Source organism: Hetaerina americana, unplaced genomic scaffold, assembly GCF_022747635.1.
Source record: "Hetaerina americana unplaced genomic scaffold, ioHetAmer1.1.p SCAF_9, whole genome shotgun sequence".
Classification (NCBI taxonomy): domain Eukaryota; kingdom Metazoa; phylum Arthropoda; class Insecta; order Odonata; family Calopterygidae; genus Hetaerina; species Hetaerina americana.
The window spans coordinates 38260802-38276207 of record NW_027287538.1 but is presented as its reverse complement, the minus strand read 5'-3'; the positions used below and the strand labels follow the sequence as shown (position 1 = coordinate 38276207).

General features: G+C 39.2%; 1 protein-coding gene across 1 annotated transcript in view; it reads left to right on the top strand.

The window, feature by feature from the left end:
* Positions 1-15406, top strand: part of side-VII (sidestep VII) — a 1496071-nt gene that overhangs the window by 1381273 nt on the left and 99392 nt on the right. The window lies entirely within an intron of this gene.

The following is a 15406-nucleotide window of genomic DNA, read 5'->3' as shown; positions in this document are numbered from 1 at the left end:
TATCACCCCTTGTGATGAGCACATGAGTAGAGAGAGTAGGAGGTAACTGCGGAGGGGTTGCTAAGCGAATGAAAGCGGAGAGGCAGAACTACATCCATAGGATCTTGTATCTTCTGTTGAGAACTGTTCTCTATTTAGACCAGGGGTCATTACCGCTTTGAAAATTCAAGTATGGAAATGCAGCTGATATGAATCTCGATGCGGTTAATGTTCTTTTAAGCTCAAACGCTCGCGTAGAACAACTCACCGTCAATAGAATCGTGTAGAGCTCTCAAGCTATCGACATTGGTTCCTAGTGTACCAGTGTTAGACGCGGAGCTTTATTCGTATGAATGCGCAAGATTTGGCCGGAAGCCGGGGAGGCTTAAAAGCACAGCTAGAATTAACGGAGAAGTAGAGCGAGAGGTTAGCTAACAGAAGTCGGTGAGTTACCGTTGAAATTTACGTCGATTTTGGTTTCAAAGCCGATCAGTAAGAGGTCATTTATCATCGTATCCTCTTTGAACGCTTCAAACGACGTAGAGAATTATTGTATTTAAATATAAAACACCTTTTTCAAATGGTATACTTTTAATCTTTAGATATATATATATATATATATATATATATATATATATATATATATATATATATATATGCCCTTCCTATGCAAACCTCTTTCTTGGTCTCGCAGAGAAGAAATTCCTGTCAAAACAACCACTGAAACCTCTATTGTGGCTCAGGTACATCGATGATATCTTCCTCCTCTGGCAATATGGTACCGATTCCCTGAAAGCTTTCATTTCCGACCTCAATGCTCCGTCCTCTATTTCCTTCAGTTCTACAGTATCCTCCTCCCAAATCACCTTCCTAGATGTAAATGTTACATTAAGAAACCAAACATTTCACACCTCTGTACATATTAAACCCACAAACAAACAGCAATACTTACACTACAATAGTTGCCACCCATATCACACAAAACGCTCCATTCCTTACTCCCTATCCACAAGGGGACACAGAATTTGTAGTGACCCTGATTCCCTTGATTATTTCCTTTCAAGTCTACACTGTTCCCTCCTAAAAAGAGGTTATCCCGAATCCCTCCTGAACAAAAGAATCCGAAAACATGCGTACACTCCCAAACCTTCCTCCACCGCGGAACCCCACCCTCTCTCAATTTGCACTACATACTTCCCGGGCTTAGAATCTATACGATCAATCCTGAAAGACCTCTACCCTATCCTAAAAAATCATAATGCCACCGCCAACCTTTTTCCCAAATGCCCCTCAGTTACTTTCAAACGCCCCGCCAACCTATCCGATCTCCTCAAATCAACAAATCCACTCCTTAAATCCCCAACCCGTCCTAAAACCACTCCAACGCCTTGCAATAAACCCAGATGTAAAACATGCCCTATTTTCAAAATCAAAATCCCATCCCTCTCCCACCCGCTTTTTAACTCTCTCCCACCAATTCCCTCCTCTACTTGCACTTCTAGCAATGTAGTGTACCTTCTGAAGTGCCAACTGTGCCCGGCCTATTATATTGGGCAAACCACCACACCCCTCAATATCAGAATCAACAACCACCGAGCCTCATGCAAAAACTCTTCCTTCATTGACATGCTCCCTATCCCCAAACACGCCTCCGAACACAACACTCCCTTTGATAAATGCTATGGTGTATCAATCATAGCATCCCTCCCACCCTCTGATCCTCCTCTGAAACTGAAAACACTAGAGCAATCCTTCATCTGGCTTTTGGAGTCCTGGAACTGGCCAGGAATCAATATTAGGCACTAATTACCCTGTTCTAATTATATTTTCATCCCCCTTCCACCCCCATCACCTTCTACATATTCCCCACCCTTCTAACGCTGCCCCTCCAAACCCGTCCCTTCGGAATTCCCTCCCCACCTTCCCCTTCCATCCATCGCTCCAGCCCTCGTATTCCCTTCAGTTCTGTCCCTCTCCTCCTTGATAAAGGTGGCAACGACCACCGAAAATTCGAAAAATAATGAGTCTCTTTTTTTGTGTGTTTCTGTGTTTTTGTCTGTGTCCACTAGTGCTAAGTGTTATACATTATTATTCACGTCCGTGAGTCTTTCAAAAAGTGTTATATATATATATATATATATATATATATATATATATATATATATATGAGCTAAGAAACTCATTTTCTAACTCGAAATAATTTCTGGTGTAAAAAGACAGAATGTATTGCCAAATAAATATCATTTTTCGGTACATTATCAAGCCCGGCGTATTTTCTGAGATTGTACTTTTGCGACATCTTAAACAAGTTGTTACAGCCTTTTTTGTTCAAATCAAATTTTCAGGCAATTTGAGCCCGAGAATACGTACCTAAGTGTGTATAAGCGCACAGATTCGCAGGTTTATAACGGGTTTGCGGAGATGCTTATTTTTTAATCATTTACGCCTCTGTAATTTCATTTACCAATTGCAATAATAAAATATCCTAATTGCGTATAGCATATTTTGAATTAATAAATTACACCAGTATAGGCAAGAATAGACTGTACTTATTTAGTTTATGGAAAATGTAGAATTTTAATAGAGCATTTGCTTTTTTAAATTAATTATTGAGGTTTTCCCTTAATATATTCCAGAGACGCCACCAATTTCACCAAGTTCATTGTACCAAAACGTTTTTAAGGGGATAGAGAGGCAGTAACATCTACCCATAGCATTTATGAATATTTCATTTACAATTTTCAATATATTTCATATTTATTCAATTGCATTTATTCGCCATAAGCGTATCTCGTAAAATGAGAGTTTCAGGTTAGGCATAAATGACCCTACACGTTGTAATGTCGCTTGCTTGACAACCACAATGATTTTTCCTATGAATACTTCATCATTTTATTTTCAATCGTTCATTCATGAAACCGCTTAAGTGCTAGCTAAATCTGCTAGCTACGTATTAAAATTATCTGGGAGTTGGCTTTGGTCCAATTTTATTGTTTACGTGCAGTAAAAATAACCCATTCAAAATTTTGATTCATTAATAAGTTATGCCTCGTTCCCTATTGTAAATACTTGCCCATTAGCAATTCCAAGAATATTTGTCATTTTAAGAGATTTTTTTAAGGATGGGACATATGGATCACTTAGTATAATATTTCCTACTTTTTATGACAATTTGTTCTGCGAAACTGTTTCCTGAATGCGACATTCAACCGTATTCATGAAGACGTTCGCATACCAGAAATAGCTTTTGGCTTTCAAAGGCAAAATGCTACTCAAGTTAATTCCCCTCTATTGCCCTAGCAGCAAAAAGAAAAGCCAGCGTTTTTAAAGGAGTACTGTCTAGAATAATCTTTAATTGAAAAAACTGGAAGAGGAAAATAATTTTTACATTTTCCTCATAGGGTTTCTCATATTATCGTTTTCTTTTGTGTCATGTATAAGGCTTCGGGAAGAACACAAAGAAGATACTGACTACCAAACATCTATCGTAATCCAAAGTCTAAAAAATTCTCATTTCTATTAGAATTCATTGTATGTTATCAAATTACTATCTTTATTTGATGTTTTTACATGAAATATAAAACCGTCATTTTAGTTGTAGGAACTCTGTTAGAGTTGGTGAGAGACAAGTTTCATCCGACGTTTTTGAACATTATACTCGCGGTAATATTTTGTTGAAACAAATTTTACTATAAAACAGAATACCTGGTATTTCTTCATGTAAGTCGACCAGCATTTTATTATTGGTGTTTTCTGTTCTATTTTCCCACAGATTCAACCCACTGTTTCTTAAAGGCTACAAATATAAAAAGATGGGATGGATGGAGTGAAAATTATTCGCGTTGTTCAATTTTCTACGCACATCTAGAAGTGCTTTGAAAGAAAATATCATAAAACCCACCCATCGCTGTACGATTTCTGTTGTTTAAATGATGCTTATTGTCGTGGTTTGTAAAATCATTCTGTTAAAAATCACAATTACTTCTCTTTTTGCTTTCTGCCATCCAGCCCAGATGCCTGACAAACGGAAATGTCAGTTACTCGCAGTTGGGTAAACCCGTCAGTGTGTCCTTCCCACACGCGTGCGAGACGCCATCATTACTCCATCGTTCCCCTCGAAGGTGATTACACAGAAACCACCAGGATGACAGCTGTGAAATTAAAAAGGAACGCCCTCCACCCTCAGCAATTAGCGAAGGCCGAAGTCGCCGGGTCTCATCCCGCTCTCAGCGCGAGATTCTTTCCAGTGTGCGCGCGCGCGTGTCAGAGAAGTATAGCGAAATAAAAATAAAGAGAGGAAATGCGGGAAGTGGGAGAGAGCAGTATTCGGTGCAGTTAGGCGTGAAGGAGTCGGAGCCGCTCAAAAGGATCAAAGGAAGGAACGGATTGAGATAAAGGGGGGAGGTCGACCCCCTTCATTCCCGTGCCATAACCAACTCGCTCCCATGACAAGAGTTGAAAGTGGAATGGAGAACTTCAGAAGAGTAAAAAAAACAAAGAAACGGAAAGAAGACGGGGGAGAGAGGGTAATCCGGAAAGTAACACTTCAGAGACTGCCGTATTCGCGTGCGTTTCAAAAAGCCTCGCCGTTGGGGGGGTGGGGACTGACAGAGAGGCGCGGATATCTCTGGGGAAGCCACCCAGGTCCGTCTCTCGACTCCGACCCGCTCTTGGTGAAGTCTCACGACGGCTCGCGCGCGGCACGGGGGCCGGACAAAGAAAAGCCGCGCGTAGCTGTCGCGGCGGCGCCGATGCGGGGCGGGGCGCCCCCGGTGTTGGGACCACCTGCCATGACGGACGGGCGGGGTGCGGGGAAAGGAAGTAGCGAGCCCTGGAAATCAAAGAGAGTCCACGGAGGAGTACGTCACCTCCATCTCCCCCGCTGTACCCACCCCCGGGGCAATTTTCCTCGGATCTGGGGCGAGGCAGAAGGGGCCTCCACCCCTTTACAGAGAGATAGGAGGGGGAGCGTTTGAAATGTAGGCGATGGAGGGTGCCGTCTCAATGCGGGAAAATGAATAATATGCGAAAATATCCTCCTCCCTTTTCCTCCGTTCCTCTTCAGCCCATCCTGGTTCACATTGTCACAAACACACGAGCCTATATATGACGGAAGACGTAATATTTTTCCTCTTTTGGATGTTTACTCTTTTTTCATACAGCGCCGTCCCTCTTCGGAGATTTATTCACACATGAAATATAGTTGTGATTCATGAGATGTATCGGACTTAAGTTTTATACAACTTTTTTTTTTAAGGATCAGCATCAGAAAAATGGGACTGGAGGAAAATCTACTGAAATCGAATTCGCCTTTATCCGGTGATGCGAATAACAATTTATTCAAATGTCAGCTTTTGATTTGGAAAAGAGGAAATTTAAATTAATCTCTCGGTAAAATTTCTATGGCTACAATTCCTTCAATGGTTGTAGGGACGGACGCGACTCAAGGGGAAAGTCTTGGAAATAAACCGTGGATAACTCAACAAAGCTTGATCTCGACTTTATCATGACTTTCGTTGAGGGAGAGGAATTTCGCTCAAAATGGTGTGTCTCCCTGGAAACATTCGTCCTTTTCCAGGAGGAGAAATTCAATCTTAAAAGTTATTATAGTAACTATCAGAGGATATTTCAAGTTACATTCAATCATGTTTTTGTATTCATTTTCTATATTAAATAGATATCTAAATGAGTCGATGGCTCTTCGGTGAGTTTGCCTTGTGAAAACCCACTTTGCATACGTATACCATATTTCTTCGAATTTTTCCTATGATGTCACCCTTTTTTACGCTGCCTATCATAAGAGAGCATTTAATCCATTTTTTTTATTTTCCCTTTCCAAATTTTGTGACGCCTCGGTCATTGAAGTTTAAAACCTGTCGATTTTGCATTTTCCGCATTTTTTTACATTAAAAACGGTCCTGTAATTCAAAATTTCATGAAGATACAAAAATCACATAAAATCTCATTCCAACTACTGGCAATCATTTCAATTTACCTAACTGGTTTTCCAGATAATATGAATTTATTTTCTTTACCAGTAAACCGCTTGTTATATAATTTTACTTCATTTTTTTAAATCTGGCTCGTTCTCATAAAAACAGCAACGCATTGTTATGAAACGTAAATTGTTTATTCCAGGAAGCCTTTTATTTTGAAATGTTATGCCTTACTTTAAAGTTCTCAGGAGACGGAGTTCTTTGTATTCAGTAATTTTAGAAATAAAAGCTAATTGACGGACTTGCTAGATTTCTTCTAATTGAAACTTCTCCTTGAAATCTGCGGCAATAGTGAAATACGTGCCTTGAATTAATCACTCGTAATACCAGTTGAGGAACCTCATTGGTTTCCTTTTAGCGTAGAAGCCACTCTGCTAGCAGAAGTAATACTTTCACCACAAAGGCAACGCAGAAGTTTTTCCTAAAGTGCCTGCAGTGTATGAATCTAAACAACTTAGGAATAAGAAGCAAGACTGCCGGGCCAAATTGCGCAGTGCAAGAAATACGTGGGAATTACTGGTATCAGCGCACAAGTTTTGGGTCTGGAGTTCCAGAGGACTTAGTTTCTCTCTTCTTTCCGTTCTCATTACGTGGTGGACGGTAGTGCAGCGGCGTAGACGTATTCGTTGATTCCTTTAAAGGTCATATATCCATATGCATAATATCAGATGTTGTTGCCTTGTAACATACAATTATTTAATTAATTTTTAATTACTCTGTAGCTATTAATTTTATGTTTTCTTAGAAGTTCGTCTTCTTTCAGTTCAAACGTTGAGAGAAAAAATAACAGAGCAATTAACTGATGATAATATAATTTGATTCATGGTGAAATAAAAGAATAACGCTATATAATTTCGCAATGAATGAAATCTTAATTCAAGTAAATACTCAATTTCCCACTTTGTAATCACTTCTGAAGTAGCTGACGCACGGCTTCGTTTTTTTTCCGCTTCTTCCATTACCTGCAGATGATTTCCCTTTTACGGTATCCTCCTTTAAATGAGCAAAAAAATCTGATTTCCAAATTAATCGCCAAATGCCTTTAAGCCGAGCTGCTGGGGCGCCTGGTGTTCGGCTTCCTCCTTAGGAGGACAAAGAAAGATGAGATAATATGCTTGAGATCCTGCTGCTCTGCGGGTACCGCAAGCGTTAAGGGAGGGATCTGTGCATTCAGAGGAGGAAGGAAAAGACAAGGCGCCTCCTAGCCTTTATCGCTCCCCCCTCCCGCTCCCTTAACCCACCCCGCGGTGCCTTCCGTCGGGAGAGAGAAGTAACCGGCTTTAAATAAGAAGACGATTGGAACGCCAAAGGTAGCGATGAAAGCCGCTTTAGGAACGTCTGCCCTGCCATTCCATCTGGGAGACTCGACTTCCCGTTCTTTATTTCTTTATCTCTTTTTTTCCAAGACTTCCCGGAAGGAAGGTAACGAGAAGAACATAGCCGCCGGTGGAAGTTGGTCCTCTCTCTGGATTAAGTTTTTTTCTGAATGTAACGGAGCAGACGGACGCATCAACGCTTCCTTGGCTCCCTTGCTTTGTTTTTTGGGAAGTGATCGCGGAAGGGGAGGGAATGAGGAGGTTGGGGGTATTGTTATTGGATTTTGCGGAGGAAACCGTTTTTTATTCACAAGAGTATTAAGCTGCTTTGGGAATAAGGAAGTCGCGGTGGTGGGGCGTCGCGAGATTCGGTGAGTGGGGGTTTGCCGCATGTTTGTCGGTGCGAGGGAAGATTTGCAACGAAGCGATTTCGGCGACGTCACACTTGAGGGTGCTCACCTTGGGAATAATGAATCAGTAGGCATCCCTGCTGGGAAAACCTTGATAGGGAAAGGTTTTGTTTCATCTGAATGTGTTTGCGCGATATCAGATTGGAATGGGTAAAACGGCAATGAAAGTATATGTATTTGCTCCATTTTTTATCTATCCCAGAGGATTTTGTATGTGTAACCTATCTCGTGTATCGATTGAACTTTTAAAATTTACCTGGTGTTGATATTGCATCTTCCCTATATTTTCTGTGCCGAAATATGGGCATTTCTAATAAAATTATTTCGCAGAGCATTTTTATGAAGGCATTAATTAACGTGAAATTATTGATTCAAGTACATTATGCGTAATATTAAAAAAGTGGGTAAAATACCATTTAAGTCGTTTGTTTTTCAAAGAAAATTAATGAATAAGTGTATAAGAGCATAAAATGAGTTATCTAATGCACCAAGCGATTTTAGGTGATTACATTAAAAAATCAAGATTCCCCGATTATTTACATTATAATTTGCTTCGCTTGCTCCAAATGGGAACCAGAACTATAATGCACTTTTTCATTTTAATTTTTTTAATTATATTCAAATATCTTCAAATTTCACGTTTGTATGCACTTTTCCTCAAAATTCTTCTATATTTATTTTTGTAATCGACTCTTGAATGAATAAATAATCCGATGATTTATCATATCCACATATTTCAATATTTCATGATTAATAATTTCAAATTTCTTTCACTAGATCAATACATTTAGTACTAACCAATAAGTAAATTTATACTCATAAATATATTAATTCGATTAGACTACGTCTGAAAATTAGTTTTCGCCGTTGAATCAACGTATATTTTCTCCACACTAATGCTGTGTCCTTTTCGATGCGGGATGTAGATCTGTAAACTAGAAGTTTGAAAATAATTATCCACAATTATATCAAATTCTACCGTAATTTTTCCCTCATTGTCAAATTCAACCTCATTATTCAACCCGACGTTTGGTTGGACAAGTAGTATGACAAGTGAGGGTAGACCTCACCAAATAGCCCTATACTACCTATGTAATTTACACACAGGAAGTCAGAAAGGGTGAGGGCTTACGCCACTATGCCGCTTATGATTACCTAGGAGAATCTGATACTCGAAAAATCGTACCACTCGGATGAAGCTGAGGGTGTGCTGAGCTGTCATTCGGAATCGAACCCATTTATGCAGGCTCTCCAGTCATTAAGCCCAAGTCTCCAGCAAGTAGATAATCCTGTCAAAATCTGTATTTAAAAAATGTAATCTCCCTATACATGTATGCGTCGAAATATTTCAGAATTTCTTTTCTTGAGAAACAAAAGCGTTAAATACGTTTAAAGTATTTCTTCCTAAAAATTACAAATTTTAACTTTAAGTAAATTCTCTCGTACCTTTATTCCAAGTTTTAATTAGTATTAGTATATTAGTCAATTTATTTCCAGTGTAATCCCTAAAAGATGTGGTTTATCCGTAATGATATAGAAATGTCTGTTTAAAGAATCCCTAAATAATTAAATACAGCTGTCACGTGAAGAATTTGTTTGATATAGGGAGAGAAAGAGAACTGTTTCTCCCTTTCTATTAAGACATTTTCCTCTTTCTAAAGAATAGTATTATTCATACATATTTTACTTCACAATGGAAATGCCACGAAGCGCTAGCGTCTCTCTCTCTCTCTCTCTCTCTCTCTCTCTCTCTCTCTCTCTCTCTCTCTCTCTCTCTCTCTCTCTCTCTCTCTCTCTCTCTCTCTCTCTCTCTCTCTCGGTGATTAGTTCTTAAGCTGGATCCCATAATGAACTTATTATGAATTTAGCTTTATTAATAGAACTCGAGAAAGTTGTCATGACGCGAAATGTTTCAAACCTTGGGCGTGCAAGTGAAAGCAAAAATGGACCCTGGGAATATGCAGGAAGAATACGTAAAATAAAAAAATAAATGCAAAAATGAACTAAACCAAAACTTTTCCCCAAGTTTGTCTCGCGGTTCATTAATCTTGTTGGCAATTGGGGCGTGGTTTTGCTCCGTCTTCGCCCCGGGAAACGAATGGGACTTCAGCGTCAGGCAGAGAATGCGAACAGGAGAAGGCCTATTCTTGTGATCAACACTTTGTAGGCGAAAATTTATGTGGGAATATGCATCGGTCCCTCCAATGATATTCCGCTCGAGGGAGTTCCAGAGTAATGCCATGTGATATTTCGTGATACAGTAAGAATAGCCAGCCATCATCGCTAGGTGGTGCAGGATTTCACGTTCTCTCTCTCAGAAAAAACCAATTGCTCTCGTGTGGTTGTGCACATGACTAACAGTTGCAAGCCATTTCAGCGTATATGGTCGTGTCCCGAAACTTATGAGTAATTGCTTTTATTTTATCTTCCGTTTGGAAGCGGTATTTGTCATTTCTATGAGAAAATGCATGCAACTCGTGTGTGTGTATGTTGAAAATTTATTTGAATTTCTGGCAATTTAGACTGCGCTAGCAAACCTAATTTTTAATTCGCTGAATTAATTATTCCTCTTTCTATTGTTTTTCCCTCTTTAATTCACGTCTCCCCAAAACAAATATAGCTAAATTGAAAATAGGCATCAGAGATTAGCAAATTCAGTTATCCACGACTGTTATGTAAAACTGTTAATTGAATTTTGAAATAGCTCTTTTTTCGATTGAATAATAAAATTCAGAATCACAATCAATTCTATAAAACTCATCCATTTCAATTTCCTTTCATCTTTATTAAATGGCAACAAATATATGGAAATTTCTTTCGTGGAACATTATTAAATATCGAAATTCTGTGGAGAAGTTGTTAAATGTAGGCATAAACTGAAAAGTGCATCAAGCCTTAATCCGCGTATTTATTTTTAAAACCTAGAGTTTCCTATTGACAGACTTAATATTCAAAGGGGATTAAAGGAATTCGTTCATAAAAGCTACAATAGTGAATATAAAATTTCAATCCTTAATATAGGGAAAATATGGCGATTTTCAATATTGACTTGTTCTAACATATCTCTTTTTCCACGCTAAAAGGGAATATTCAATGGAAAAGCTTAATTGAAATCAAGAATTTTATATATTTTGCTACCCATTTGCCTCATTTGAAATATTTTCAAAATATTAGTTTGATATGAACGCAAAAATTTGTAGCATTTTTATAATGTTAACAAAAAGAAATAAAAATATTAATAAATGATTAGACGCTCAATTTGTAATTAAATGGCGCTCAAATTATTTTGTTTCCATCAGAAATAAGATTAAGGAATACGTATCACAACTGTGTGATCTCTATATATTTGCATTTTTCAGTTCAAGGAAGCAAACATTTATGAATCGGTATTCACAAGAATGAATTGGATTCCCTTGCGTCCCGATGACTTATAAGCGGCTCGCTGCAGCTAATAGAAAAATAATGCCAGAGAAAAATGCAACTTTCCAATTCCACCTCCGAGCTTTCAGTGTCGCCCTTGTGCTCCGGGAGGCGAGAAGTGCCTTCTTTCCTCCCGCCTCGCTAATTTTCCATAAATGTTTTACTTAACTTTTCCGCTCCGGAGAAAATTAAAACACATAGGAAGGAGAGGGAGCGCGGAGGGAAGGGGTTAGAGAGGCCGGGTGCACCACGGGGTAGGTAGGGGTGTGATGGGATAAAGGACGGGGGCCATAAAGCACTAAAGCGCGACATTCCTTTCCTTCAGGCACGGCTTAATACTTTCCTACTCCCACTCTCCAACTCCCCCCTCTTCCGCTCCGGGCCTCTCCCCTTCCTCCTTCTCATTCGCCACTCCTCTCCCATACCCTCGCTTTTTCTTCCTACCCCACCACGCCGCTTCTTAACGACGTCAGCTAAATTGTTCATTTGCATACTTTTTCTACTTTGAATTTTAAACGGTCGGATTATGAAAAAAATTGAGGAACGAAAAGCGAAATAGGCGAACGGATGTTGGGGTGGTAGAGATGGGACGAGTGGTGGGGAAGGGGATGGCGGAAAGGGTTCATTCCCTCGCTCTCCAGAAAGTGTATTCGAGGGAAAGGGGTGAGAAGACGGGGTCGAAGGAAGCGCGAGAACGGGAAATTGTTTAGGCGAGGGTGTAGTGGGGGTTGGTTTGGCATCGGAAGGGTTGCAAATAGGATGGGAGGGAGATAGAGGGTGTGGGTGTTCTCTCCAAGGGAGGAGGGTTATAAGGGGTAAGACGGCTGAGGTGGTTTCTGAGGAGGGGCCTAAGAAACCGTTTCCGCCAAATTGGAGAGTGGAAAATTACAGCCATAATAGATTTTAAACATTGTTCTCTTCACGGTCTCGACTCCCTCCCTGCCTTAGTGCCCCACCACGTCCGGGGTAGTTAGCTGCTGGGATGGGAGGGGGACTGGGGGTAATGGTGGGCTGGAGGGAGCCAGCAAGAAAAGCGCGAATGCGACACTCGAAATGGGTCGGGCTCAGGAGAAAAAGAAACCCTCCCAGGATCGTGTTAAAAATTTAATTATGCCCAACCCTCCCTAACGCCGTTATACTCCTTCCCTTCCACACACGGACAAACATACCTGAAAAATAGACCCGTAAAATATACCCATTTCTTTTCCTTCAACCTTCTCTTCAACCCCGGTCTCCATTTTCTTAGGTCTCGGTAAAAAAAGGACTTCCTTGTAGGCTCACGATCCTTCAACCTCCTCCTTAATGTTCTCTGTGCCCTCCCCTCCCATCTTGCCCACTCAACTTCCCGAGTCCCCTGAAAAATTAACCCATTTTGTTCACTGCATCTCCCCAACCCCGTTTTCGTCCCCTCCTCTTGCCCTTCTACAGTCCGCCTTCTCAAGGCTTGACGGACGATAAAAGTAGACGGAAAATAAAAAGGCTGTCGCAGTCTTCCCATCCTTGAGATGGTCTTTGACCTCTCCCGCGAATATATATATATATATATATATATATATATATATATATATATATATATATATATATATATATATATATTACCTTTCGGCGCAGGGAGACGGAAGTGTGTAAAGTGGCCCGGGCACGCTTGATACCGAAGACAAAAAGAAACGAGACGGACGCTCAACACAAGCACCTACCGGGTTCCGGGTCAAAGGTTCCTTCGCTCCCTGAAGTCTAGATATCTTTGTGTTGTTCTTCTCAGGTTCCATACGCGACTGACGTTTAAGTTTCCGAGGGTATTTTCAAGTTCGTGGCCGATAAGATCCTCCCGTGTTTTTGATAGAAGAGGGTTCTCAATTTTTTTCCTAAATCTTTGCTCCTTTGGAAATTCGATCTTACTTGCGTCATTTTCACGGGAGCAAAGAAAAACAAAAGGATGGCACCTCTTTGCGCGAAGTCTGAAATGTTACATGGATGAAATTTTTCTTTCTAAAGTTTTCAACCGAGGGTGCTGAAGTAGTCTCTAATGAAAACAACACCTGCTTACATTTCCATTGATTAATTTGTGATTTTTAATTTCAGTGGAACCCTTAGAATTTCAGTTTATGAATATAGTGGCATCGAGGAGCCGTCGCTGTAATGTTTATCGCCTCTTTTACCCTGGAGTTATATCAGCGATAATGTTAAATGTCATGTTTATATTCGATGTACACTAATTGAAAACGTCACTTTTTTCACAGTTTCCTTGTTGAAATTCATTTAATGAACAGTATTTGACAGAAAAAAATCGTGAACATTTGAATGAATCCCTATTTGGCGTTAAATATTATATTATAAGAACTAAATACGAGATTTTTTAAGCCGAACTCCTACTTATTTGAGTAATTATAATCATACATTTGAATTCATCGTAGTTTTTTATAAACATTTGAATTATTTTACGTTTTTGCTGCATTAATACGTGCGATCCTTTTGACTTGACCCAATTAGCCATTAGTTTCTCCAAATTTAAAGAATTAAGTAGCCCATAAAACCACATGATCATACATTTTAAGAAACCTTCAAGAGAAAAAGAATCTTCGCAAACTTTATTACGTGAAAGTTTTAATGAAGCTAAAGATTAGACTCCTGCTTTAAATTGAGTTTCATAAAATCAAGGTCCGTAATTTTTTTAATAGAAAGCCTCAAGAAGCCTTTGTTACTATGAAATTCTGGACCTCAAAGCTGAAACACTTCATTTTGGACCTATTTTTGGATTTCTCCATGGATTTTAGATGAGAGAGTAGAATGTTAGACCAGTTATACAGATTGAAGATTTTGCCTTCATTCAATAAATAATAAGCATTTATTATCATGGAGTTGTTTGGCTATAATTTCTCGGGATGGATTTTTCTGTTTTATTAAATGTTATTACTGCTGCGTAAACTGTAATATGTAAATAGGGTTTGGATACGCAAGTAAGACACCTAGGAAACTTCCCTGCCTTCTTCTTCCGCACCAGCGTAAGAGTCTCCCTATGATCATTATATTAAGAAAGCCACCAACTCATCATCCCTCCTACATTCTTTCTAACTATGTCATATTAAACACTAATTCGTATCTTTTCCTTTCACACATTATTTTCTCCATGCACGCCACAATATCTTCTTTAAATTCTTATTCACAATTAATCAGGATATAAAGTCCGGTTATAATATGCCATTTAATTTTAATATTATCATTAGGGTTTAATTTTATTTTACAATTTTTACAATAAAATTATTAATAATTTTTTTCCATATTTTAAGAAGGCTTTGCCTATACCTTCACGAAATAATTAACTTTCGACTTGTATACAAACATTATATGCTTTCACGTACTCATAGAATGATGTTCTAGAAAAACATGTCGTGCAGACCTGAAGACAGGAAAAGGTTATTTATGCTCGTATGAAAAGTGCTTGGGGCCTGTTTGTGAATCGATTGATAGTTTAACGCCTTTAGTAGTATAGTTCACTTAACCTCTCAAATTTCATATGAAGAAAGGAAGTGTGATTTTAATGGCTGCATTACTGTGAAAAGTGTTCTCAAAGGTATTATTGTTTACAATTCGTTACAATCGGGTAAATGGCGCGGTGGCAACTTTCTAGTAATGCATCCCTATGATACACAAAAAGAAAAACATGTATGACACAAAATACATTTGAAAAATGACAAACATTTTCAAACCTCCCAACCGTACCTGTACTATTATACATGGCCTAGGTTTACGCCATATAAAGCAACACATCCAACGCAGTCTAACATCACACTCCGTCCCAAATCACGCACTTTTCTACATTATACTCCGTCTCAAATCACGCACCGATAAGACAACACACGCTTTTACAATCCAACTTCTCACGCCGTCCACATCACGCACAGAACAATATTTTTAATATGCAAAATAATAATCGCCGACCAAGAAAGTTTATCATCCAGTCCTTTGTCCAGTAGCTACTTTATGCCTATTCTTAAAACTCCTCAAATTTGACAGAAAGGGCTCAAACAGCGGGTTCAATTTAACAATACTTGTTTAAAATTGAAAATTCTTTCCTTTTTGTTTTTTGTGCTCTTATTTTTATTTGAAAACTGTGGTCGTTTTTTTCCCCAAAAACGGGTTTTCTATTTTCTGCCAAAGATCCTCCCGCGCTTCGTCATTTTAAGAATTCTATGCGTCGCACCTAACCTACTCCTTTTGGTTCCATTTTTCAAGCTCTCCCATTTCGGAATTCCCAACATTTCCGTTACGCTATCTGACCTGTACC